At 42.8% G+C, this 26,549-nt stretch overlaps 1 pseudogene; it reads right to left on the bottom strand.

The window, feature by feature from the left end:
- Nucleotides 1–1,068: 1,068 nt before the first annotated feature.
- On the bottom strand, nucleotides 1,069–26,296 carry LOC148538378 (uncharacterized; annotated as a pseudogene).
- Between the last annotated feature and the right edge of the window lie 253 nt (nucleotides 26,297–26,549).

The following is a 26,549-nucleotide window of genomic DNA, read 5'->3' as shown; positions in this document are numbered from 1 at the left end:
AGGGGGGTTAGGTTTAGGCACTTGGGGGGGAGGTTAGGCACCTCTAAAGGAGGGTTAGGGGGGGAGGTTAGGTTAATAAATAGAAAATATACAAACCTGTCGGGATCTTCACTGTCGGTATTTAAACCGCCGGCCATGCGGTCGGCGGTAAATCATACCGATCCCGTATATGGATCTGCGTGTAGGCAGAAATCCAATTTTTTTTTTCTACTTTTGTGCATTTTGTCACCAACTCTGCATCAGTTCCTTTGATATTCATTTACTTCCCAATACATGCTTTTAACTCAAAATGAATTCTGTATTAGTATTAGTATTTTTTGTAGATATGCAGTTTATGCATTGGATAGACTGATAACATTTTAATCCAAGATAATGATCTCTTTTTCTGCATTTAGAGAGTCATTATGCATTATTAAACAAAGCATGCAAGATCTTTCTCAGGGTGGGATGTATCAAGCCTTAGGGAGAGATAAGGTTGAGTAGTTGCAAAGCAACCAACCAATCAGTTTCTGTCATTTCATACACTGAGCTACATAGATAAATTACAGAAGCTGACTGGCTGCTATGGACAACTTCTCCACTTTATATCTATCCAAGGCTTGATACATCCCCTCCCCTATCCAGTGTTTTAAATGGATAATAGGATTCTATGTTGCTGTACTTTCTAATGTCTTAGGGCTTTATTCACTATGGATCGCAACTGCAACAGCGTACGCAGATCGCCAGTGTGCCTTGGTGGTGCCTAACCCCAAAACTCTCGGGGTGGTGCCTAACCTTAAGTCCCCATGGTGGTGCCTAAACCTAACCCCCCTCCCCGCACCCTGAACCTAACCCTCCTGGGGTTGGGGGTGCTTAACCCTAGCCTTCCCCCGTTGGTGCCTAGGGTTAGGCACCAATCCCCTTACCCGCAGCCTAAACCTAACACTCCCGGGGGGGGGTGCCTAACTCTAACCCTCTCCCCCCGCGAGGCTAACCCTAACCTGTCCCTGCTTACCTTTGTTCGGGATGCCGGCTGTCGGGATATTGTTGTGGGGCTAAAGATAGGCGTCAGGATTTCAACGCGTATCTTTAGTCCTGGTTCGGGATTCCACTGTCGGGATTCCAACGGCCGACATCCTGGCTGCCGGTAATCTCACTGCATCCTGTTTGGGACAAATGTACAAAAAGTCCTGGATGCTTAGACCAGAGGAATAATTCACCAGGTACGCAACTTGGACTGCTGATTCAAATTATTCACTTTTATGTTAATGATGAAGATGCTTGTTGATGTAAATGTACATATACTGCCAATCGATCATATGAATCCCTTAAATAAGTGGGGAGAAACATGTCAGCATTCACCTCACCAAAGTAATTGTGACCCAAGAATGGTAGTTTATAGCTCAACGTCTATGTGGCGTTACTCTGTAGCATTATATTACTGTTTCTGATTGGACGTTTAACCTAGATATTGGTCGTCCAGTGGACGGAAAGATCAGTCTCATAAACTCATCATGAAATTACGATCCTACAATTCACGTAAAATTCAGATGACATCTAGCCAGTGGGTGTGATATGCATTAGGTCGTCATGAGAATGTTGACATGGTCAAAATGTTGACATGCTAGAATGTCGACCTAACAACCCTGATGGCCCAGCGGTTACTTACCTTGTCCAGGCGGCATATTCAGCTACTTCTTCTGGGTCCTGGCAGTCATGTGACTGTCAGTTTTGGCGGAGTGATCTGATGTGCTGGTATTACGGTAAGTACATCTGCCCTAACCTAATCCCATACTCTCCCTCTAGTGCCTAGCCCTAACCTACCCACAACCAAACCCTAACCACACTCCCGCAGCCTAACCCTAACTGGCTGCATTCTGAGAGTGTTGACATTTGACATGGAGACATTTCATTGCACATTGTGAGGAACATGTCAACCTGGTGCCTGTCGACATGTTGAACCATGTCAACATTCTCAACATTATGAATGATGACATGGCAAATGTTGACCATGTCACTGGACACCCTAGCCCTAGCTACACCAATCTTTCCAAAGCCAGAATAAGATTTCTCATGCATAGGCTTTGGATACCAACTACATTGTGTTGTTAAATGACATTGTTCTTGTTCAATCTTACGTTAATGACCTGTGTTTTAATCACTTAATATACTTGCCTACAGAGTAATAGTTATTTACCGTTTTTATATTGCTCATACAATCTTTTAATTTAGCATTGGAGACAGCTCACTTAATTGAGCATACAGTCTAGTTTTTTGGTACATGTGTCAAGGACAAGGAAAGAAAGAGTGATTTGTCCAAGCATGCAAGAGCTGGGAACTTGAACCCCGGTCTCCAGCAAGTTTCCCGTTGTCAGTCTATGATGTGTTACTTATTTTCTCTTTGGCATGTGTGTCAGTGATCTTGAGGTATCTAAGGGCATAGTCATCTGTAGGGTTTTACTATTTCTTTCATGCCTCTTCCTCCCTATTGCAGGTGCACTTTTGGTAATTTAATTACGTTGCTTTAATGTAATAATACTACTTTTTATAACTCTGTCATTGCATAAATATATAATATTGCACTTTTTGAAATACAACTTTGTGTCAGTGCTTCTATTTTTCAGACGTGTTAAGCAGCAAATTTGGATAAAGCATAATGTGTAGTTATATAAAAGGACATTGAGTCATTGGCTGTTTGCCCAGACCTCATCTCAACCACTGAACTGGATGAATGTCATCAGACGAACTGAAAGGTTTTGATATCATGTTTCTGGTAATGAAGCCTGCCCTGGCCAAGAGCTCAGCCTTTTGAATAGATAGAAAACCTAATCCACTCTTAACAGGTCTGCAGTGAGGAATCAGTGATATGACATGAGCGTCATTGTGTGTTACACTGAAAATGTCACTGGGCACAGAGAAAGCTATTGAAATATATATGCCTATGATGTCTTGTACTTGTGTGACCTTACTATGGAAACAAATGAAATATATTTATACCTATAAAACGTTATATTGTACATAAATATAAACATAGATGACTAAACAATAGTTAAGGGATATTTGCAAATACACATAAATATTCAATTATAGTACAGACATTTTCATAAATTGAAGATGAAGCAGGCAAAAGTCAAGTCAACAGTTGAGATAGACAAGTTAATTATATAGACTTATTCTAAAGCCCTACACTGTTACTAACCACATTACTTTATAAACAAGATATTTTTAGAGGTAGAGTTTTCCGAAACTCACTGAATAATTGACAACCCCTAGAGAGTCAGGTCTATAACATAACATTGTCAATCAAAGTCCAATGTCAATGATCAACAATCCCCATCTAACTTATTTAGAAATAAAAAATGTAATGAGGGCCGTAACTAGGGTTGTTCGAGCTGTGCTACCACCCAGGGTGCAGGGCCTAGGAGGTGGCTCCATCGCTGCCCCATGGCACTTGCATTTGGCTTGCACAATAGTGTTTCTATAATGGGTGCATCCAAATATAGTTATACTTACCTCTCCGCAGGTTCTGGAGTTCTGCGTCTGCTGCAGACCTAGCACTGCAGAGCTGCAAAAATCACAGGGAAAATGGTGCAGTGGCCATTTTCCCAGTTTTGCGCATGCGCAGTAGAGATGTCCAGGGAATAAGGTGTTGGCACTATTTCCCCTCAGACTTGCGCATGCACAGTGGATTTTAGCACCAAGCCAGAGTCTACTATGCTGCTAGAGAGGAGGGGGTCCTGCACAGAGTCAGCACACAGGCCCTCCACTCTCTTAAGCTGCCCTTGAGCAGACATATAAAACAAGTAAAGAGAATGACTGCAAACTGCATTTCAGAAGGAAAAGACCCCCACCCCACACACACAAAGTAACACAATACTGGGAAGGAATGTGTGATTTTAAGAAGGCTAAGTGAAACCAACACTGCAATACCAAACAATGCAATGGCTGGTAGTCCCCGATCACCTGCAACTGTTTCTCAAATGCATATGAAGTAGTAACCATGAAGATCTTTTAAAATGTGTTATGGTGCATACACACGGTCAGATTTTTCCTTCAGATATGAACGATAAAGATTTAAAAATCGTTCAGTCGTTCATATCTGAAGGAAAATCGTTCATATCTGACATGCCTGAACGATGGACGATCAACGATGCGCGTTCCCGATGGTCAGATAACGATTTTTGACATCTGATGTGTTTGCAGTCAGACTTGGACGATTCCATTCATTTTAATGCAGTCAAAAATCGTTCAATCGTTCAAATCGTTCAAAACTTTGGTAAAATCGTTCAAATCGTTTAATCGTTCATCTGACAAATCTGACAAGTCTGACAAATCTGACCGTGTGTATGCTCCATTAGTCAATAATTAGGTGATATACCATAGAAAACAAGCACTGTAACACCACTTTTACACTAAAACCCCAGGTCACTGAACAAAGGTTTCAAGCTGTGTCACTGTGGCTTGAAACTCATTCACACCGCAGACTGGACCTGGGATATTGCCGTGTCTTCCCTTAGGCGGCGCTTGGAGATGACATCATCTCTAGTGTCCACAATGCGACACTGTGTATGCAGTAACTGGGACCTGGGTTGGATGACTCGGGACACCCGTTTACAGTGTTCTGCAACCTGGTTCCAACCCTTCTCGGCTTCTTGGAATCCCAGGTCACTGAAACTGGGTTAACCCTTTTTACACTGAGCAGGAACCCTGGTTAACTCGGCAATAGCCCAGGTTTTAGCTGCGGTGTAAAAGGGGTATTAGTGATCCACAAAGTCAAGATTTGAGAAATGCTGGACTACAACACTACAACATTGTAGACGAACAGCATGGAAGTTTCCAATGAAACCCTATGTCATGATAACATGACAACAGTCATGTTTATGTGCAATGCACAAAGGATCAGTTGAGGTCAACAGGGAATAAAGCAAAGAACATCAGCCCTGATACAACATATGGAAAACCATCATAATTCTTTTGGTAGAAACACAGAAGAGCCAACAAAACCAGATGGCAGTTCTAATAAAACAAATGGAAATGTTAATTGTACATCTAGCATTGTTGTCCCCTGCTAATGGCGAAAGTAATGATGATGTACATGTTGAATGTACTTGAAGCTGAATCTGATCATTTGTGAAACACAAAAGGTCACAGTCATCATCACTTTGTGTGTAATAGTTCCATGGTAAAATTCCAAACTAGACATGGATATTGCTACCAACTATCCCTGCTGGAAGAATGAGTCCAGTGGAAAGCAGGGCACACCCTAGAGCACCACCCATAAAGAGGCACTTTTGTGTCATTTTGTGAATTGATGTCTTCTGCTTAACTGAGATAGAAAGTAGCTTGTTGCTAATATTTTTCAAATATATCTATACCCTCTTTAGACTGATGGAGTTTGGGTATGACTAACCTAGTTATTATTATTATTATTAACAATGGCTTCTGATTTCTACCTAGAAGCTCTTTAGAGATTTACCAATTTTACACCAAAGTCCCTGGTCTGATCCGGGATTCGGAACATGTCTCCACCTCAGATCAGCCCCAGGACAGACCTCTTTATCCACGGCGGCGACCCACATCATTCACACCACTCTTGCAGCGCAGGTGAGCAGTATTTTTCTCCCCTCCCCGACACTCCGCAGTGGTCCAGAAGCAGGGGGGGCAGGTGGGGTGCACTGCTCTGTGCTGCTTGGGCTGACGCTGGTAGTAGTGGATGATGTCATCTACAAGCGCCTCTGAAGCCAGCCAATTGGGTGGCATGAGTCATGATCCGGGCCTTCGTGACCCGGATCGCACCGTTTACACTGCAGGGTGACATGGGAATGACCTGTGGTCAAACCTGCAAACTACACGAGTTGGACCCCAGGGTCCCTGGACCCAAGTGGATCCATTTACACTGACAAAAATGCTGGGTTGATGCGTGTTCATGTGCATCAACCCGGAATTTTTAAGTTGGTGTAAAAGGGGTATTAGTTGCAAAAAGGAACTTTCAAGAAGAGAGTAAAGCACAGCTGTCCATAATAGAGATGAAAGCTATTACCTAGTAGTAAATCTGCAGCTCCTTCAGGCTGCTCACCCCTTGTGGATCTGGACTACCACTCATTAATGACCTAACAACCAAGCCATACCCTGTAGTAAGAGGCCAACATTGCACGAAGCAGCTGTGTGAAAAGAGAATAACAACCGTGTTTATTTTTTAGTGACCATAAACAGGTAATCAGACCTGCTGCAGCATCCATATAGCAGTTAGTGTCTTATGATGGAATCTCTGCCACAGCAAACAGATGGGCCTGCCAACAGCAGCCATGCCAGTACAGGAAAAGGTGAAGGTGACATGACATTCTTAGGGCACTCTAGCTAAAATAATGCAGGTCTTTGGAGGTATTTAAAGTGGGTCTTAATATACACTGGACAATTCATATGATAGATAACTGTGAGGCTTTATATATTCATGGCAATTTAGGCATGTACTGTATAAATGCTAGACTAGGGGTAGGTAACTTCCAGCACTCCAGCTGCTGTGAAACACACATACCAGCATGCCTTGTTGCAGTTTTAGCATGCATTAACAGCAAAACTGTGGCAGGACAGGATGGGATATGTAGTTCCAAAGCAGCTGGATTGTCACATGTCACCTGTTAGACAATTGTGTATTATCTTTATGCTATGTTTATAGATGACAGTGAAATGTGCATTAGGTAAGAACTATCACTTTTTAGGGTATATATGTGACTCAGATTATTTATTATCAATTGCAATACAGTGATTTTATATTCAACCCTATTGATATTGTATATTTATGTCTTGCATTAAATCTGTATTTTATCTTTATTGGTGTGTCTTGATCATCACTTCTGGCATTTAAGATTTTCTTAAATGGGCATTTTGTATTGATTAACGCAGTTTGACTTGATTGTGTTGGTTTATTAGGTTTTTTTTCACTAATGACCTTGAAACTAGCTGCTGCTAATAATTAATCCCATATATACGTGGAGTAATTTTTCAATATATTCTCACAATTTTGTTTCATTAGCTCCAAGGATACTGTTTTTTTTTCTGGTAAGATAATGTGCCCCATATAATTGTATTGACATTTAAAATGAGTTGCTGGTATCCTGAGCTGCTGTGTAACCCATATGAACTTAAAGTTGTTAAAAACTATAACACAATTTGCAACTAATTTACTTTTGAAAGCGTCAATATTTTGGATACAATCACACCTTGGCAGAACACACAAACATTGGGACTCATGCTGAGGTGAAAAGAAAATGCCCTTAATGATGTATTTATGGCCTGATTCATTATCGATCACAACTGTGTTACGCACGCAATCGGCCAATTGTTGCATTCTGTGCAGGCGTATGCATCACAGTGCGCGAACCAGCCTCAGCAATCGCAGTGACGACGCAAACCCTTCTAAGAGTGATTGACAAGAAGTGCCGTTTGTGGTCGATGAAACATATAGGCGTGCAAGTGCGTTTGAACGCCATTGCATGGGCGTGTATAAATTATCCACTGCGATGCTATACGCAGTTTGAGTACTCAGCTTGCGATGAGCTTAACAATTCCTGAGTAAGGTCAGAGCTTGTGCAAGTGTGCGTGAGGCTGCGATGATACTCGATGGTACCCATGGTTTCACAGTCTTGCTGAGTATGGATGTGTGTAAGGTAAAGTGGGCATCCTTATGTAGTGCTACGATGGCATAGCGATCGCAATAGATTAGCATACTATCGCAGTGGGACTGCGTGCGTAATCGCTATTGTAGTTGCGATCCGGAATGTATCAGGCCCTTACTTCCAAGTTCTGAATTGGAGGCACCCAAGGTTCGGGTGTAGTATAAAAAACAGGTGTCACTTCTGTATATGAATGTTACCATAAGTTTTTGTGGGCATGCACACTACAATTCTGCACATTTGACATTATGGAAATGGTCATAAACCCAATGGAGCATGACCGCCCATGCCTCTCTAATAATCACTGCCAGTATGGGCAATTAATATAAGTGAATAACTTTTATTTTTTTTTACCTCTAGAGTGGATAAATTAAAATCATATCAACCTTATCATCATTATACTACGTTATTTTTTTAACCTTTGACTGATCACATTATTAAGAATATTTTTCAAGGAAATATCTATCTGCGAGGATGGCCAGTCATGAGATTGATGTGCTCAGTAAGAGCAGATACACATGCCACCTTTTCACGCTCACAGTCATTACCAGTTTATTATTTTAAATATCTATGTCTATGGCATGTGATCCCCCTTTAACAATATACTGCACTGCATTACACTGCACAACCCCCCTGCCCGCTAACAGCTCCCACTGACCCTCAGTGTCTGATCCTTTCTGCACATCTGATGCCTCCTATATCTAACCCCTCCATCCAGCTGATCCCTCCTCCCTGCACAGATCCCTCCTCCCCATTTTCTCAAAGATGCTTCCCTGGCATACCGACACAGTAAGGATCTTCTCTTTCCCATTTACTGATGGGTTTACTGCTGGGTTTACTGCTACCAGGCCCTGCATTGGCCCCCCTTATGGTGCTCTGGATGGATGGAGCTGCTCTTGCTTACTGATGAGCCCTTGCAGGAGAACAATTCTTTTACTACATCTCAAATCCAATTTGTACAGCTGCCTTCTGACATATAATGGCGTTGCCGTTTTCACAGCATACTGACCCCTCAGCAGTTCCTTTCACTTTATAGTACATAGCAGCAGGGCCGGTTCTAGAAAAGGCAGAGCCCAGGGTGAAAATTTTCTTTGGTGCCCCCACCCCCACAATACCATCACCAATACACGAAATTAACATATCTGAATGCAAGCATAACAATAAGCAGTGCAAGGCATGGTGCCGGTCACATATTGGATCTCTGACCTTTTTTACTCATGCGCACTAGGGTAATCGTTGGGAAAATGACTGCCACTCCATTTCCCGGTGACCTGCCCATGCGCAGTAGACTCTAGGCACACACTAGTGCCCAGAGTCTATTACTGCGCTCAGTGCTCACATGCTTCACTGTTGCCTGCAGACACTCATTATTGCATGGTGGAGGTTCCTTGCAAGTTTGGGGCTGCATTTCAGCAAATGGAGTTTGGGATATGGTCAGGATTAATGGTGTCCTCAATGCTGAGAAATACAGACAGGTACTTATCCATCATGCAATACCAACAGTGAGGCATCTGATTGGCTCCAAATTTCTTCTGCAGCAGGAAAAATGACCCCAAACATACAGCCAATATCATTAAGAACTATCTTCAGCATAAAGAAGAACAAGGAGTCCTGGAAGTGATGTTATGGCCCCCACAGAGCCCTGATCTCAATCTCATCGAGTCTGTCTGGGATTACATGAAGAGACAGAAGGATTTGCGCAAGCCCACATCCACAGAAGATCTGTGGTTAGTTCTCCGAGATGTTTGGAGCAACCTCCCTGCTGAGTTCCTTCAAAAACTGTGTGCAAGTGTTCCTAGAAGAATTGATGCTGGTTTGAAGTCAAAGGGAGGTCACACCAAATATTTATTTGATTTCGATTTATCTTCTGTTCATTCACTTTGCATTTTGTTCATTGATAAAAATAAACTATTAACACTTCTATTTTTGAAAGCATTCTTACTTTGCAGCATTTATTCCACACCTGCCTAAAACTTTTGCACAGTACTGTGCTGCTCTTGTTGAATGATCTTGTTGTTCAAAACACTTCTGACTGAATCGGCTCTGTACATTGTAATTTTTGCCTTCATACTAATGAACATCCTGTTTGTACTGTATTGCCTTTTTCCTTTGCATCACATCTATCCACTTTAAACCTTCTTTATTTCAATAACTAATTCCTGCACCCACTACTCACATACTTCTCTTTATATTGCACTTTTGGAGCTGCGCTCATACATTAGCAGCACTGTTCTTTTACCTGTATTTTTGAACATTTAACAACTTTTATCCACATCACACAGCCTCCACTCCAGTTATCATCTCTCATCCTAATTTGTTTTTTTCCTGAATGCCACTTGATTTGTTCTGTTAAATGCATTCATGCATTCGTTATTGTGGAATGGGTATGCGACGCAGCGGAAGCCCGACAGCGCTGGAAATCCCGATCGTGGATAGGTAAGTATCCACTAACCTAACCTAACCCCCTAACCCTCCTTAGGGGTGCCTAACCCTAACTTCCCCCCCAAGTGCCTAACCCTAACCACCCCCTTCCCCGCTACCTAAACCTAAGTCCCCCATGGGGGTGCCTAACCCTAAGTCCCCCCCGGGGGTGCCTAACCCTCCCTCCCCCTAGCCTAACCCTAACCCTCCCAGGGGGGTGCCTAACCCTAAGTCCCCCCCCTGGGAGCCCTAAACCTAACCCTCCCCCCGTGGCTGTCCGCTCGTGGCGCCCGGCATCACTACGATCGTGATGCCGGGCGCCGGTCTCCCGGCGTTGGGGAAATGCGGGCGTCTACATCTAGACGCCCGGCATTTCACCCTTGCCGGGATAAGACAGTCGGGAAGCCGGCTGGCGGTATATAGGCAGTCGGCTTCCCGATTGCTTCCCGTTATTGTTGTATCCAAGCACAATTTATTATGTTTAGTGTTCTCATGAATGCCATATGTATATGGTGCTATAGAATCTTGTGGCATCAGATAACTCAACCATAATGATTGTATTTATTTATTTGTTTATTTTCTCTGTGTGCCTGATTATATTTTCCCCATAAACTGTAATGCTTCTGATGATGATGATGATGTGCTAGGCCCTCCAAACTTTACATTACAGCTCATTAATTTCAATGCACCCCCAAATTCGTCAATTTCTCTGTAAAGGATGAAACTGATATGTGTGTTTTGCACAGGACACTTGTTGTGACTCACGTGTGCGGCATCCCCTACGAAACCACAACCCCTAACTGCGAGACCACGTTCCTAACCACGAGGCCACGCCCACCAAATTTCAGGGGCACGACTGCACCATGCACAAAGGTTCCTCTTCCTGAGGTAAAGAAGTTGAGCGGTATGCTAACAGCCAGATAATGTCCCACCAAATGACAGCCTGGCGCTAATAAACTGCAATTAACGAATAGACCACAGCTGCAAACTCCTATGGGTCTGTGTAAACCCAATAAAAGATCACCTACTGATGATGCCAAACATAAATATTACACTGGTGGAGTTGCGCTAATTGGACTTGTAATCACAAATAAATACTTAACGTGGCAGAAATTAATTCAAGACACCAAATAAATCTAACATATATTTAATAAACACACAATAAGCATGTCAATAGTGGTGTAGAAATTACATATAACAATCACCTTAATATTGTAAAAGTCTATACAGACTATCATGCATTACCATGAAACTTCTTAGTTCCTAATAAAAACCTGCATAACTGGCAAGTTTACTAAAGGAAGCAAAAAACATAAAAAATATATATATAAAAATTGTATATTTCATATATAATGTGACCAATCTTAATCTGACAGTTCTCACCCGATCAAAGTCCACATGTGAGAGTCCTAATATCCCCTTGATTCTACCTCTGGGTTTTAAACAAGGGGTAATGCTGAAATGATTTCCAAAGATGTAAACAGTATAATGTTATTTAGGAAACATGGACTTCACGCTAATTTGAAGCGTACGTATAATCCACGTGTATATCCTGAAGAGGTGTAGCGGTTATTGGTATGTCCTACCGCCTGGCCAATGGACAAGGTTATCCTCTGACAGGGAAATCCTGAGATCCTGAGGCTAAAATATGGTCAACACATGACCGCCTGATTTTCTCTCACCATCCTGAATCCAGCCAGCGGGCACCGTCACCGTAATATATGTAGCGCTTATGGCTCTCCGTGGAAATAAGCGGGTGTCCAGGGTCAGCAAAACGACTGTGTCAGTTGATGAAAATCCTCTAACTAGTTTTGCTTCCACTACATGAAGCTTTATCAAAGAGCAGGGATCAGCCAGATAATGTCTGATCCCTGAAAATAAACAAATTACACCCGCAAGGTCACGAGGAGCTCGTAGTGATATCAGATACATGCCCAATGCTGTTTTTAAACCGATTCGTCAACAAATAAATAACATGACATAACATGGTTTGGCCACCACAGAGTCCTGATTGCAATCCAATTGTTCCCCTTTGGGATCATCTGGAAAGGTGTGTTCGGGATGTGCAAGTAACCAGCCAAAATCACCTTTGGGAGTTACTACAAGACAAGTGGGCTGCAATCGAAGCTGAAACTTTAGACAAATAGACCGACAGAATGCCCCGCGTTTGCACTGATGTGATCGCCGCTAAAGGTGGGTACTTTAATGAGAGAAAAATGTAAGAAAATCAAAACTCTATTTATTTGTAAACAATGTGTATGAGTACAAAACATGTTTACATTCATCACAAACTATCTTCTTTTGTTCATTACTTTACAAAAAAATTCTATTTAGGTGGTGTACTGAAATGAATGAGCTGTAGTGTATTTGATTACCCACCACTGATCTACATTATACTGCCGTCTGCATAGATGCCACTGACAAGAAGTAAAGGAGTATTGTGATTATAATGAAATATAACATGCAAGCAGTTTCTTGAAGATTAATTATTTATTGCTCCTATCAAATGTAAAAAATGTTCAGCCAGAGCTTGAGTCACCATTTGCTGCAACTGTTGGCACTACAGTGTATTTATTGTTTAAGAGGAAAAACAGTTGGTTAATCTCAATCTTCTTATTTCTTTTTTTAATAGTGACTAGATTAGACTTGTAGTGGCTTATTTGTCTGGACACAAAGTACGATGGCACAGATGCTAAAACCACAGGAGGTCATTCTATCATGAGGTGCTGTCAGCTGCATTGATCCCGTAGTCTTGTTATAGCAAAATGCACACAAAACAACATGTCCATATGCTGCTACATTGGCACAGATTGTGATCAGTAGGCTACAAGTTTGGGCTTTGGGCTCGTCCTTTACTCAGCAGGAACATGAAATAGTGCCTATACTAGACCAAGCCAATAATTCTATAATCTATGTAGAAGACAATCAATCAAGGGATGAATAATGTACTATTAAAGAAGGTCCATACACCTACTCTGACACTTATATGTTTGGAATGTAGAGTACTGTCTGAGCAGTGTTCAAGGTAAACAAAATACATATAAATATATATTTACTTCAACAGCTCTTTTTTTCTATCCTTTTGTCAGGTAACAATTTAGTAATAGTCTAACACTCCTTGGTGTTCATAAACAGACAAGATTTAAAGTATCCATGGTGCTCAATACATGTCATATATTAAAAAACATTATAAAGAATTATGATTGATAGCAACCCATCGATCACTAGAAGGGCTGCCAGAGGCTGCCATATACTGTACACTATGTAGAGAAAAGTGATTGGACACTGACAGCAAATAGATCAACAAGATTTTATTAACATCAGTACTTTGTAGGTCCACCACGTGCAGTGATTACTGCAGACACCCTTCTTAGCAAACTGTCCACAAGTTCCTGGACAACAGCAGGTGGTATGTTTTGCTATTCTCCCTTAAGTACAGTGACCAACTGTGACACCGAAGACGGTTGAGTTGGCCTAGAATGCACCCGTTGCTCCAATTCATCCCAGAGGTTCTCAGTGGGGTTAAGATCTGGACTACGAGGTGGCCAGTCCATCCGGGTCACCACATTTTCTGTATTCCAGTCCAGCGTCGCCCTGGAAACAAGACAGATGGCATTGTCGTTCTGATAAAAACATTTGTTGTTTCTGTAGATCTGCAAGTGCATGGGCCTCACTACAAAGTATTCTTGTCGAAACCGCCACATTAGTGGCCATTTGGAACTCATGTGTAATTGTATGCATGATATTCATTTGCTTGTGCAGGGGTGTCCAATCACTTTTGTCTACATAGTGTATTAAAAAACCTGACTGAGAGGGCTCTGAGGCTTGCATATATATAAGGGCATTGCTGAGGGGGCTCTGAGGCTGGCATATGTAAAGAGGCATGATTGATGGGACTCTGGTATAAATAAAGGGGCATGACAGTAATCTATAGCTGTCATATATAAAGGTGCATGACTGAAGGGGCTCTGAGGCCGGCATATATAAAAGGACATGACTGAGAGGGCTTTGAAGCTGGCATAAATAAGTTGGCTCTGAGTTTGGCTTATATAATGGGCATGACGGGGTTCTGCAGCTGGCATAAAGTAGCATGACTGAACGGGCTCTGAGGCTGGCACCTATAAAGGGGCATGACAAAGGGGGCTATGAGACAGCTCTGAGGCTGGCATATATAAAGGGGCATGAATGAGGAGGCTCTGAGGTTGACATATAAAGGTGCATGACTGAGGTATATAAAGCAGTGTGGGGGGGCTCTGAGGCTGGCATATATAAAAGGGCATGACTGAGTTGACTCTGAGGCATTTTAAGGAACATGAGGGGGCTCTGAGGCTGGCATATAAAGGGGCATGACAGATGGGGCTCTTAAGCATATCTAGGTTCTCTAAACTGGCATGGGTGTGGTGTATGAGGCAAATAAGGTCATGAGTGAGCTCTGACATGTAAAGGGGAATTAGCGTGGCCTGAGCTGGAATATTAAGGGGCTATGATACATATAAAGGGGCTTGAGGAACCATACAAACTGTGGTTTTGACCACACCATGGTCCATGCCCCCTGTCCATGAATCTGAAAATTAAAAGGTGGTAACCGTACTCTTATGCCTATGGCAGCCATCTTTACTATGCATTTGCAATAGTAAGGTAACACCAGTGGCGTCGCAAGGGGATGTGCTGGCCGTACCCGGGTGACACCCGCCGAGGTTTGACACCAAGGTGCAGGCTCCCCCGCAGTGACAGGAGCTGGGTGCTGCACTGTAGTATTAAGTGCAGCACTCCCTCACTGTAGTCACAGTGAGGGAGCTGGCACTGCCCTGCCATTGGGATGCAATCGGGAAGCCGGCTGACTTTAGACCGACAGCCGGCTTCCCGACTGTCATATCCCGGCAATGGTGAAATGCCCTGAGTCTAGATGTAGATGCCGCTCATTTCACCGACGCAGGGAGACCGGTGCCCGGCATCCAGATCGCAGGGATGCTGGGCGCCGCGAGTGGACAGCCGCGGGGGGGGTCAGGTTTAGGGCTCCCGGGGGGGACTCAGGGTTAGGCAACCCCCGGGAGGTTAGGGTTAGGCTAGAGGGAGGGAGAGTTAGGGTTAGGCACCCCCGGGTGGAGGTTAGGGTTAGGCACACCCCAGGGAAGTTAGGTTTAGGCAGCGGGGAGAGGGGGTTAGGTTTAGGCACTTAGAGGGGGATTAGGATTAGGCACTTGGGGGGGAAGGTTAGGGTTAGGCACCCCTAAGGGAGGGTTAGGGGGTAGGTTAGGTTAGTTAATACTTACCTAGGGACGATCGGGATTTCCAGCGCTGTCGAGCTGCCGCTGCCAGGATCTGTTCCAGCGTCGGCCTGCTGCTGCCGGGAATCGAACCACCGGCCATGCGGCCAGTGGTATTTCATACCGATTCCCTGCCATTAGTGTCTAGATTCCCTTCACGGAGCCCTGCCCCAAACCTCCGACACCTCCCACCGCCCCATTGATAACGACGGGCTGGGGTTCAGGACATGAGGCCATGCCTCCTTTTCCGCAGTGCACGGCAGCGCCGCTTGCATGGAATCTCTTCCCAGACTGGATGTCACCGTGGGGAGAGATGCCACTGGGGAGGAACGCCACTGGGTAACACTGAACCTGCAGGTGGTTTAGCACTTTTACATGTAATACTTATAGTGCAAAATTGCCTTACCATGTACAAATCCATAAGGCTGTAACAAATAGAGTAAATATAGTCATAGCAGGTCACGTGACTACCCATAGAACACAAATGTTCCTTTAAACTGCTGCATATTTATGCAGTAATAAGCTTCAGCAAATAGTAACAAAGGAAATATATGCATAGATCAGGAAGCTGCCTACAGACCGCAAAATACATTTATGTATTTTGTGTCTACATAAATTACATGTGGTAGAAGTTGGGGCAAGTGGCGGAACTAGCGACGGTGCAGCTGATGCCTTGCACCGGGGCACACTGTGGTGCAAGGGCCCATAGCCGCCTGCATCCAACAACGCCGCTGCACCCACCGCCAGTATTTAAGTGTAGCCCCACAGTATTTAAGTGTAGTGCGGACCGCAGTGTGAGCGGTCCGCACTACACAGTTATAGCAGCCAATGAGAGCAGACAGACTCTCATCGGCTGCTGCGTCCATGGAGGGAGCCGGGCTGGAGCTCACTCATGAGGTCTGCCTCCTGGCTCCCGCAGTGGGTGATGGAAGAGACGTCATGATGTCTCTCCCATCGTGCAGAGCGGGAGGACAGAGCTTACAGTGCCGGGCGCAGGAGCAGGGATTCAGGTGTGTTTTTGTTTTTTGTGTGTGTGTGTGTGTGTGTTTGTCTTATATATATCTAGGGGGGATCACTACTGGAGGCACTGCATATGGGGCACTACTGGGGGCACTTTATAAGGGGCACTACTAGGAGCACTGCATAGGGAGGACCACTACTGTGGGCACTGTATATGGGGCACTGTATAAGGGCTACTGCATAGGGAGACCACTACTGGGGACACTGCATAGGGGGGACCACTACTGGGGGCACTGCTTAGGGGGGGACCACTACTGGGGGCACTGCATAGGGGGACCACTACTGGGGGCACTGTATAAGGGGCATTACTGAGGACACCATATAAGGGGCACTACTAGAAGCACTGCAAAGGGAGGACCACTACTGGGGGCACTGTATATGGGGCACTGTATAAGGGGCACTGCATAGGGGGACTACTACTGGGGGCACTGAATAGGGGGACCACTACTGGGGGCACTGTATAAGGGGCACTACCAGTATTTAAGTGTAGTGCGGACCGCAGTGTGAGCAGTCCGCACTACACAGTTATAGCAGCCAATGAGAGCAGACAGACTCTCATTGGCTGCTGCATCCACAGAGGGAGCCGGGCTGGAGCTCACTCATGAGCTCTGCCTCCTGGCTCCCACAGTGGGTGATGGAAGAGACGTCATGATGTCTCTCCCATCGTGCAGAGCGGGAGGACAGAGGAGCTTATGGTGGCGGGCGCAGGAGCAGGGATTCAGGTGTGTTTTTGTTTTTTTTGTGTGTGTGTTTGTCTAATATATATATCTAGGGGGGGACACTACTGGGGGCACTGCATGGGGGGGACCACTACTGGGGGCACTGCATATGGGGCACTACTGGGTGCACTTTATAAGGGGCACTACTAGGAGCACTGCATAGGGAGGACCACTACTGAGGGCACTGTATATGGGGCACTGTATAAGGGCACTGCATAGGGGGACCACTACTGGGGGCACTGCATAGGGGGGACCACTACTGGGGGCACTGCATAGGGGGGACCACTACTGGGGGCACTGTATATGGGGACCACTACTGGGGGCACTGTATATGGGACCACTACTGAGGACACCGTATAATGGGCAGTAGTGGGGTCACTGCATAGGGGGACCACTACTGGGGGACATGCATAGGGGGGTCCAAAGCATATTCTTGCACCTGGGCCCACCACTTTCTAATTTCACCACTGGTTGGGGCTATGAAGCTCTTCAGCATGGGCTGTGCAGCATAGGAAGGCAAACCATTTCAATGTGGCCTGGACTGCATACAGCAATTATCATACAACAATTCTGGCTTGGAATGGTGCAAATCCTAATGAGAAGTATAATTATTATAAAGAGCATTATGTAATGAGAGCTGGGTTCATTCAGTTCTTAATAGTATTGCCTGGAAATGTTTATCATGTCACTCCTTTATGCATACATGCCAAGACTGACAGGTAGATACAATTTTGAAAGGGTTGTTTCTAATTGTGCAAAATAAACCCCTGCAGCACAGCTGCCATTTTGTGTAATTAGAGTTTAACTGATCTTGTGTCTAGGATGTATGCATAAAAAATAGTTAAAATATAAGGATGTAAGAAATTTGAATAGACTTCATATATGACACTAATGAATGAAGTATTATCAGCTGGGATAATACCAAATAGCTAATCAGATGAGACTCAGTAGTACTGTTGGTGTCATCATCATGTATTTATACCAGAAGCATATCTGAAGATGTGTCGTAGTCTGACTAAGTCGCCACTACATCGTGTGCCCTTGCCAAATCTCCTGGAATGAACAGACTCTCAAAAGAGTAGGCCAGACTCCCGTATTCCGCCCACTTCACTTGGGAGGTTTGATGATGAGATTCACACTGAATTATGTCTTATTGGCCCTGCCCCTCCTCTCTAAAATGCTGTGAACCATGGCTTTGAACAGCAGGGGCGGTACCAAGATGACATGATCACAGAGCCACCCCCCTCACCTGGGACATGGTTACGCCCTCTATGAAGGAGCTTACACTTCCTGTTCTTGTCTCTGAAGGCATAAGGGACTCCAAGTTTAAAACACACTCAAATCTAAATATCGACACATTTTGATATGCATGTGTAATACAGAAATGTATATTTTACTCTTCACAGATAGACGCCTAACTTTAAATATTTATTTGAACTGATACAGCTATAGTTGTTTGGAACATCTGGAACTGTACTGTATGCTAAGATGGCAGCGCATGCACCTGATGCAACATTTTCAATCTAATGATTGGAGGAGCTACAGACTGTAGATCAGGGTGTATCTTGCTGCATGTGGGCTGGAAGCAGGAATGTCTTTATATGTTCTTAGGTAGCACACACATTCAAAGTGAAATGTTTTTATGTTGCACAAGATTTTTACAAGACATTCAATGAATAGATGGGTCGTGTATATGGATATTACTTGTGTGGTCATGGGACTATTTTTCCCCTCTAAAAGACTTGTACTGATGGTCAAGAGACATCCTATACTTTAAACTGAATGGTTATTTTTTTTTTAGGTACCTATTATATCTTATTACTATTGATTCCTACCTATCTATACACTCTAAATGTAGCTATTTAGCAATATAAGTCGCACAAGAAATAATTGCTTTCCAGACTTTGATTGTGTTTCCAAAGCACAAAAAGATATTATTCACCAAAAAGCAGATAGTTACACACTGTGATCTAAAATACAATTAGCGCAAAAGATTATACATAAACAAGGTACAGTCAATACATTACGCAGGCGTTCTGGATCCAGATTTCCGGCATCAAAGGTGAAGCCTCTGTCAACAGAAAGAATATGATGACTAACTAACAGATCCAGGATGCTTGCATATAAACCCTTGCAGAGAGTAGGCAATACAATAGAAACAAGTTGGCATAATCCTATTGGTTCTTCTTCTTGGTTCTTCTGTCACAGGTCAGTTGGTACAATGGTAGTTCAGCACTCCAATGACTCTTTGTGTGTGTTTTAACTAATCAATAGACACTACATACAAAGTACATTCTAACACATAATTCTCTATAATCCATAACTTGCAGATGCATGTTGCGATCTCCTTGCCGATGGAACCAGAGATCTGCTAATAAAATGTGGTTTAGAATAGCACCAAACACGATGTGGCTACTACATACTAAACATTAGATATCAAATACATGCATTTTATAACATTATACAATAACGAATAAACCTTCTAATATTAGCCTTTATACTAAGGAACCTTTTAGGAAATTTGTGTATGTGTAAGTTTAAGTGTATCTTGCGTAACGTTGCTAATATGCGTGGTGCGTTTATGTGTAGAGTGCTTATGATAAAGTCTTTGTGTGTGTTATGCAATTCAGTGTATTTATGATGGATTAATATTTATTTTTTTATCCCTTTCTAACATATTTTAAAACTACAGTGCAAGGTGTTACAAGCAGCTAGGTTCACTTTCAAGCAGGGTGGAGACCCCCAGCTGACTGCTGTTGCCACTTCGTCTGATAGCTAATTCAAAGGTTTTCCTCTGCCTACTTAGAATACACTTGTCAGTACTTCTTAAGCAAACCTCTGATCATTGTTTCTGACTCTTCATTCAGACAAATTCAATTGTGCATATCAGTGTCTGGGTTATATTTCAATTGCCACAGCCATACTTGTCTGTATGCGGGGCTTCTCGATTTATTTGTAAAACACTCACAGTATCCTGGTGTATTTTTTTTTTTTATTACTTTTCTCAGACATGTATACAGAAGCTGTTTCTCATTACTAACTAAACCCTGCATGAATATTGTGTTTGTCAGTGTGAGAGTGTTGTATATTAATATTATTCGCTATTTAGTGTTGTGCGAATGTGTGGATACGTGCGCACCCTGAGTGCGTGTGCACACAATGGTGCGTCGTGGATTGTACCAACATAAATCGGACAGCGGACGACCAAATCGTCCTATAACAGTTGAATTGCGGTCGCATGCAATTATTCGACTTCGACATTACAAACAAATAATTTACTCAAATTACTTGTGGTTTTTGGTTTTTTTTAGGAAAAGAAGAATATAGGCTAGGTTAGTACATTTTGTAAATGTAAGCCATACAGGGTATTTTAACTGACACTCATTACTACCCATTTTCAGTCTCTTTAATGTAATACTACATTCAACAGGAACACGTCTATATTGGAGGATTAAATACAACTTTTTCACATACTGGAAATAGATTATTTTGTCTATACTGTGGTTTATTGTTTATGTGTAGTACATTGAAAAACTCAAAATATTTCTGTTTGAATTTTACGCTTTTATTGAGTGTTGCATTATATATAAAATCATAAAATAAAAACACATAAAAAGCTAATGCCAAAATTGGTTTGATAAAAACAAAAATCAATGTTGGTATTATACTGTTCATTTTTAACTGGAAGTCTAAGCCAAAAGTATAATGGGTTTGTAGCTGTATGGGGAGACATTAACTGAAGCAATATGTGCAGAGGCAATCTGTTCATAAAAAATTCAAACATTACCTCATTTTCAAAACATTTCATACAGCTTTCTGAAATAAAATATTAAACAACAATGAGTTGAACCTTTTCTTGCTTTTAAACAACTCTGCTACTTTATGTGAGTGCTTTGTGGTTTACCAGAAAACTATGTGCACTGAATGGAACATTATACTATTAAATGTGTACAATTTTTAGGAATAAAAAATGAGACACAACATAAGTAAATGTGCATTAACGATCAATGGTCTCATAATAGCTACTTGTTCATTCTTGTAGAATAAGAGACCACTGGGAAATAGTGCACATTAAATGTATGCACATATAATCTCTGGTATAAGCACAGATTTATGTGGTAAGACTATAAGGAGCAGTCATGACATAGAAACCTTGGATAAAGATTGTATAACTGAGGGACCTATTTAGTGTTGGACTGGGGCATGAAGGGCCCACCGCGGGAATGCAGTGATAGGGGCCCTTACTTAGGGGTGTGGCCAGCCTCCAGAGGGGGTCAGGGTCCCTTTAAATATATACATATATACAGTAAATACTGCTAGTGAATGCATGATAATGATAATGTACCAGATTAATAACAGCAATGTATTGTAGAAAATACACAATAGTCCTGTGCAGTATACAGTAATTGAAGTGCACAGTCTGGAACCTGATCCCAAAAGAAGGGAGTGGGCCCTCAGGCACTGGGGCCCACCGGGGGTTTCCCCTGTACCCCTGTGGGCCAGTCCGACCCTGGACCTATTTATTAAAGGGCTAAGAGTACATATAGAGCCTTTATCAGAGATGTATGCTAATCACACAGCTGCTGCATCTTTCTACGCAGCGGCTGTGTGACAATATGCTAACACCGCCGGAGGCATCCTGTGTAAATATACGCATCCTGCTGGCTTCTCTGATCCACCCCCAAACTGCTGTAGTCTGTCAATCAAGCTGTGGGGTCCAGGGCACTGTGAGTGATCTCGCAGAACAAGATCTGCACATGCACAGATCTCACACCATAGGAGATGTACGTAAACTATTGGGTTTGTGTACATCTCTGAATTAGACCATTGCACCATTGCAATAAAAACAAGTGGTTTCTCTAGTAAAAGGGCTCCTAATTTCATAGACCAATAAATGGAAAGTCGGCTTTAAATGCAATTATTTTTAAAAATATTTTTTAGCTTTTCACAATAATTATTTTTAAAAATATTTTTTAGCTTTTCACAATAATTATTTTTTAGCTTTTCACAATAATTAACAATTATTCATACACTGTAATTTATTTAATTTTCTCGTTAGTGGTCATTAATGGAACCAGAGTCCACTATAGGCTTTCTGTTCCAGTGCACAGATATGATCTGGCATGCCATGCAAGTCAACTACAGAGCCTGGCTGCAGAGCTTGGCTGATGATTAGTATTGCTAGGGAAGCAGAGTATAGCTCAGTTGCCCTGCCAATATATATTTTTTAATAAATACCTGCAATAATTGAAAAAAATCATAGTTATAGGCCTTCGAAACCTTGCTGATTCTCAAGGCCATAGGTGTCAAATATAATAAGACTTTTACTAATGATATGCAAAAAGGATAGTTGTAACTCAAAGCAACTATACTTTTTATTTAGTATACATTAACCAATCAAATCAGATCTAATATCAAATTGTTTGCAAGGGACCATAACACGTGTATTTATAGGGGTTCGGTATGAGTTACCGTCGGCCTCATCGGCTGCCCGGCAGGGGTGAAAATCCCGATAGTCCAAGGTAAGTATTTCCTAACCCTATTCTACCCCCTAACCCTCCTTTTGGGGTGCCTAACCCTAACCTCCCCCCCATGTGCCTAACCCTAATCCCCCCTCTAAGTGCCTAAACCTAACCCACCTTCCCCGTCTCCTAAACCTAAGTCCCCCGTGGGGGTGCCTAACCCTAACCTCCCCCCCAAGTGCCTAACCCTAATCCCCCCTCTAAGAGCCTAAACCTACCTCCCTTCCCCGCTGCTTAAACCTAAGTCCCCCGGGGGGTGCCTAACCCTAACCTCCCCCCGGGGGTGCCTAAACCTAACCCCCCCTTCCCCTAGCCTAACCCTAACCTCCCAGGGGGGTGCCTAACCCTAAGTCCCCCCGGGAGCCCTAGACCTAACCCTCCCCCTCGCGCGGCTGTCCGCACCAGGCGCCCGGCTTACCTTCGATCGGTAAGCCGGGTGACGGGCTCCCGGCATAGGTAAAATGACAGGCGTCTGGATTTTGACGCCTGTCATTTAAACTTGCCAGGATTAGACAGTCGGGAGGCCGGCGGTCGGGATTCTGTCTGTCGGCTTACTGACTGCTTCCCCTTTATTGCTTTGTGTGTATATCCCCAAGATGACAATCTATAAGGATAATGTACCACCTACTGTAAATTATAAGGATATTAAAAGACAAAAGAAGTTCTGTAACAATATAAAGCACAAGGATGCAGGCTGAGAGCTTTTATAAAAGTGGATATGAAAGGGGGCTGCTAATATCTGTATTTTTGTTTATTTTACAAGTGATGAATGTGTTATTCCTTATAGCACAAACATTCTCTAGTACAGTGAAGACATCAGATCATAACTAAGAGGTTTCGGACATGTATGTTTGATGAATGCCATTCAGTTGCTATTTTGCGCTGCTAGTCACTTAAGAAAGAATTGCTTTCCAGTTTAATCGTGTGGTTTCAAAGCACAAAAAGTTATTTATGTAAAAAGGGGTAACATGATGTAAGTTTAACAATTAGAGTAAAAAGCAATAGAATATACAATAGTACAGCCGATACATACACGTGCGCCCTGGTCCCAGTATACAGTCATTCAGTCCAGAAGTCTTTGGTCGCAAAGAAGATGTCTGTACACTGGGGTCAGGACACAAGCCTATATACCTTACAGGTTTCAGAGTTAACAAAGGGACAAATGGACAGGATTTCATTGGTCAGTTCATACGGTGTCATCAGGGGTATGGCTCAGTCTTCCAACAGTCACATTGTGTAGATTCCCGCCGAAGAACTGGTTAAAACTGGCTACAATACTGCATACAAGTAATAACATTCTACACAATAACTCCCTATCATCCATAACTAGCGGACGCATGATGCGACTTCTTTGCCGATAGAAACGGATGTCTGCAAATAAACAGGGGTTTAGTATGATACCAAACATGACATGTCCACTGTATTCTGAACCGTAGATCTCTTTTAAGTACATCTTACATCATAATTTTTAGCTAACAATACCTTTAATAACTATTGTTATTATCTATAATGTGTGGGAACCATTTTATACACATGCGTTTGCATATGTGCGTCTGTGTGTGTGTATGTGAATACATGTGTGCGTTCACATTTGTGTGCATTGGATTGCACCGACGCAACGTAGCGCCCAAGTAACTCGTCATCAAACTATAGATGACTATATCGTCAGATAATAATTGTAAAGTGATCATACCCAATTATTTGACTTTGACAGTCCACCCTTTGATAGCAAACCTAACACTATCATATTCTATTCTTAATCTATTTAGTCAGACATAATAAATTATTATCTAATGTTCTATACAGTATGACACAATTTGGTCATTGAACCATCAATACTGTGCCTCAGGAAAGGGTAAAACAACCCTTATACGCACTCAGTGGATCGATACGGGGCCATTGGTAGGATGTGGGACCTCATCTAACCTATAAAGGAAGTTTGGGGGAATTGAGACTACATTAACTATGATGTTTAATGGAACATTTACAATACATTTTATTATATCTGACTTAGCCTATTCACATTTCATTATCTGATGGTACATTCAATTTCAGGATTGTAATGCAGTTCTTTATCAACCTTAGTACCTATACTACCACTACTCACCACCATTATGATTTCATTTTCACTGTTCACCTTGGTGGTACGTTTTCCACACTTCAACACAGTAGGAACACATCTGACACATAAAGCAATTACTAAAATGACAACAAGTATAAGAATAAGGAGCTTACCTACACTAGCAATCATCTCCTGTACCCACTCTCCCAGACCGGAGAACCATTTTACAGGGTTTAACAACAACCATTTCTCTATCTTTACCTCAGTCTCATACAAGGAAGTATTATGGTCCTTCCAAAAATTCCCATTTCAGTTGTAGGATTTCATCCATTCTCCGGTCAATCACCTCTTTGGGGTCATTAGTATTATTGGTGATGTACGTGCAACACTTGACACCAAATTGGGTGGCCAAAGTCACACAATATCCTCCAGTAATAGATGTCAGGTAGTTTAACACTAGCCTATGTTGTACCAATTCCTTTTTATAAGCCTGTAGCTCCTTACCCATATACCTGAAAGTGTCTTCATACATCTTGGTGATGTTGTCTATTAATTTAGCTAGGACTTGGATGTATCTAAAATTTAAAGTTCCCTGAGTGATCCTGGTGGGATCTAATGCTACCAAAATTTGGAAACCAGTCGTTTCACTAATCAACTGTGTGGCTATATGTTCTTCACCAGGGATCATATTTCTTTTGTCACGATGTTCATACTGCGTGTGTATGTATGGAGGTGGTGCAGTTTTATGGATACCAATCATTTCATCATGTGTAAGGGTCATTACCTCTGGGACCAATTTGCCTATAAAACATAAACCCTTGGAACTCAGAGATAACCAAGAATATGCCCTTCTTCCACAAACATAGTATACATTATCTGGGAGGACATAAGGTATATTTCAATCCTGCACAATATCACATAAAGTTTTAACAAAACTACCTATGCCTATTGTCCTCATCTGCTCAAGACAAGTTTCAGCCTGAATAACATTTCGACAATAACCCACAGGAACTTTTCCAATAGATATCACATTCGGTTTGGTCCTATGTCCTCGTCTCTGGTGTTCGTCACTACTGATGAGGTGAGCCATTGTCTGATCCAATAAGTCTGCTTCCCAATTCTCCAGTCTTTCTATGTATGAAATGTTCAGACACAGCAAAGGCCGATCTATGGAGTATTGGCGGAGCTTTAAACCAGGGGACCTGGTGATGTTATACTTCCCGTCTATGGACCTCCCTCCCTGTAATTCAAGGACCTCAGAGAAATTTAATGGGAATGGTACTAATCCTACATTATGTTGTCCCTGAGGCACGTGAGTGCACACCCAACATTCAGTCTAGTTTAAGACCTTACCCACTAAGGAATGGTAATCCTCTAAAGGATGCCCTCCCAAATACAGATTACTCTTGGACTGGCATCGTTGGATGCATCTCTCATCAACTAGGGATCCACAGTACTCACAGATACAATATTCCTCAGACAATAGCCCCTCACACTGTCTCCAAGTTCCATGGCTAACAGATCTCTTAACAATCCCTGAACTGAGTTTGACCATATGTTGCCCTGATCGTTCTGACGCTCTCTCCTCCGACTTCACTCTATCAACATCACTATCGGCCTCCCTCTCCGTCATCTGTCCTCCATCACAGAAATAAGACATCCTGAAACAAATAAAAATGAGAAGAACCCAGGAACAAGAAAGAGAAACAAATCGCCACTCCCTTGCTGGGATAATAGTTTGTACACATCTCTGGCTCAGGTGTTTTCACTGCAGTCTCTAGTTCTCCCAGAACAGGTTCGCAATCGACAGGTCCACATTGTCTATCTCGACTTTGCCTTGTACCTCCTTCGGGTGGTTGACCTTTCTGCAGTGAGTGGAATGGACC

This window comes from Taudactylus pleione, unplaced genomic scaffold (genome assembly GCF_031769625.1).
Source record: "Taudactylus pleione unplaced genomic scaffold, aTauple2 ptg000040l, whole genome shotgun sequence".
Classification (NCBI taxonomy): Eukaryota; Metazoa; Chordata; class Amphibia; order Anura; family Myobatrachidae; genus Taudactylus; species Taudactylus pleione.
The sequence above is the reverse complement of the archived record's forward strand: the minus strand, read 5'-3'. Positions and strand labels throughout refer to the sequence as shown.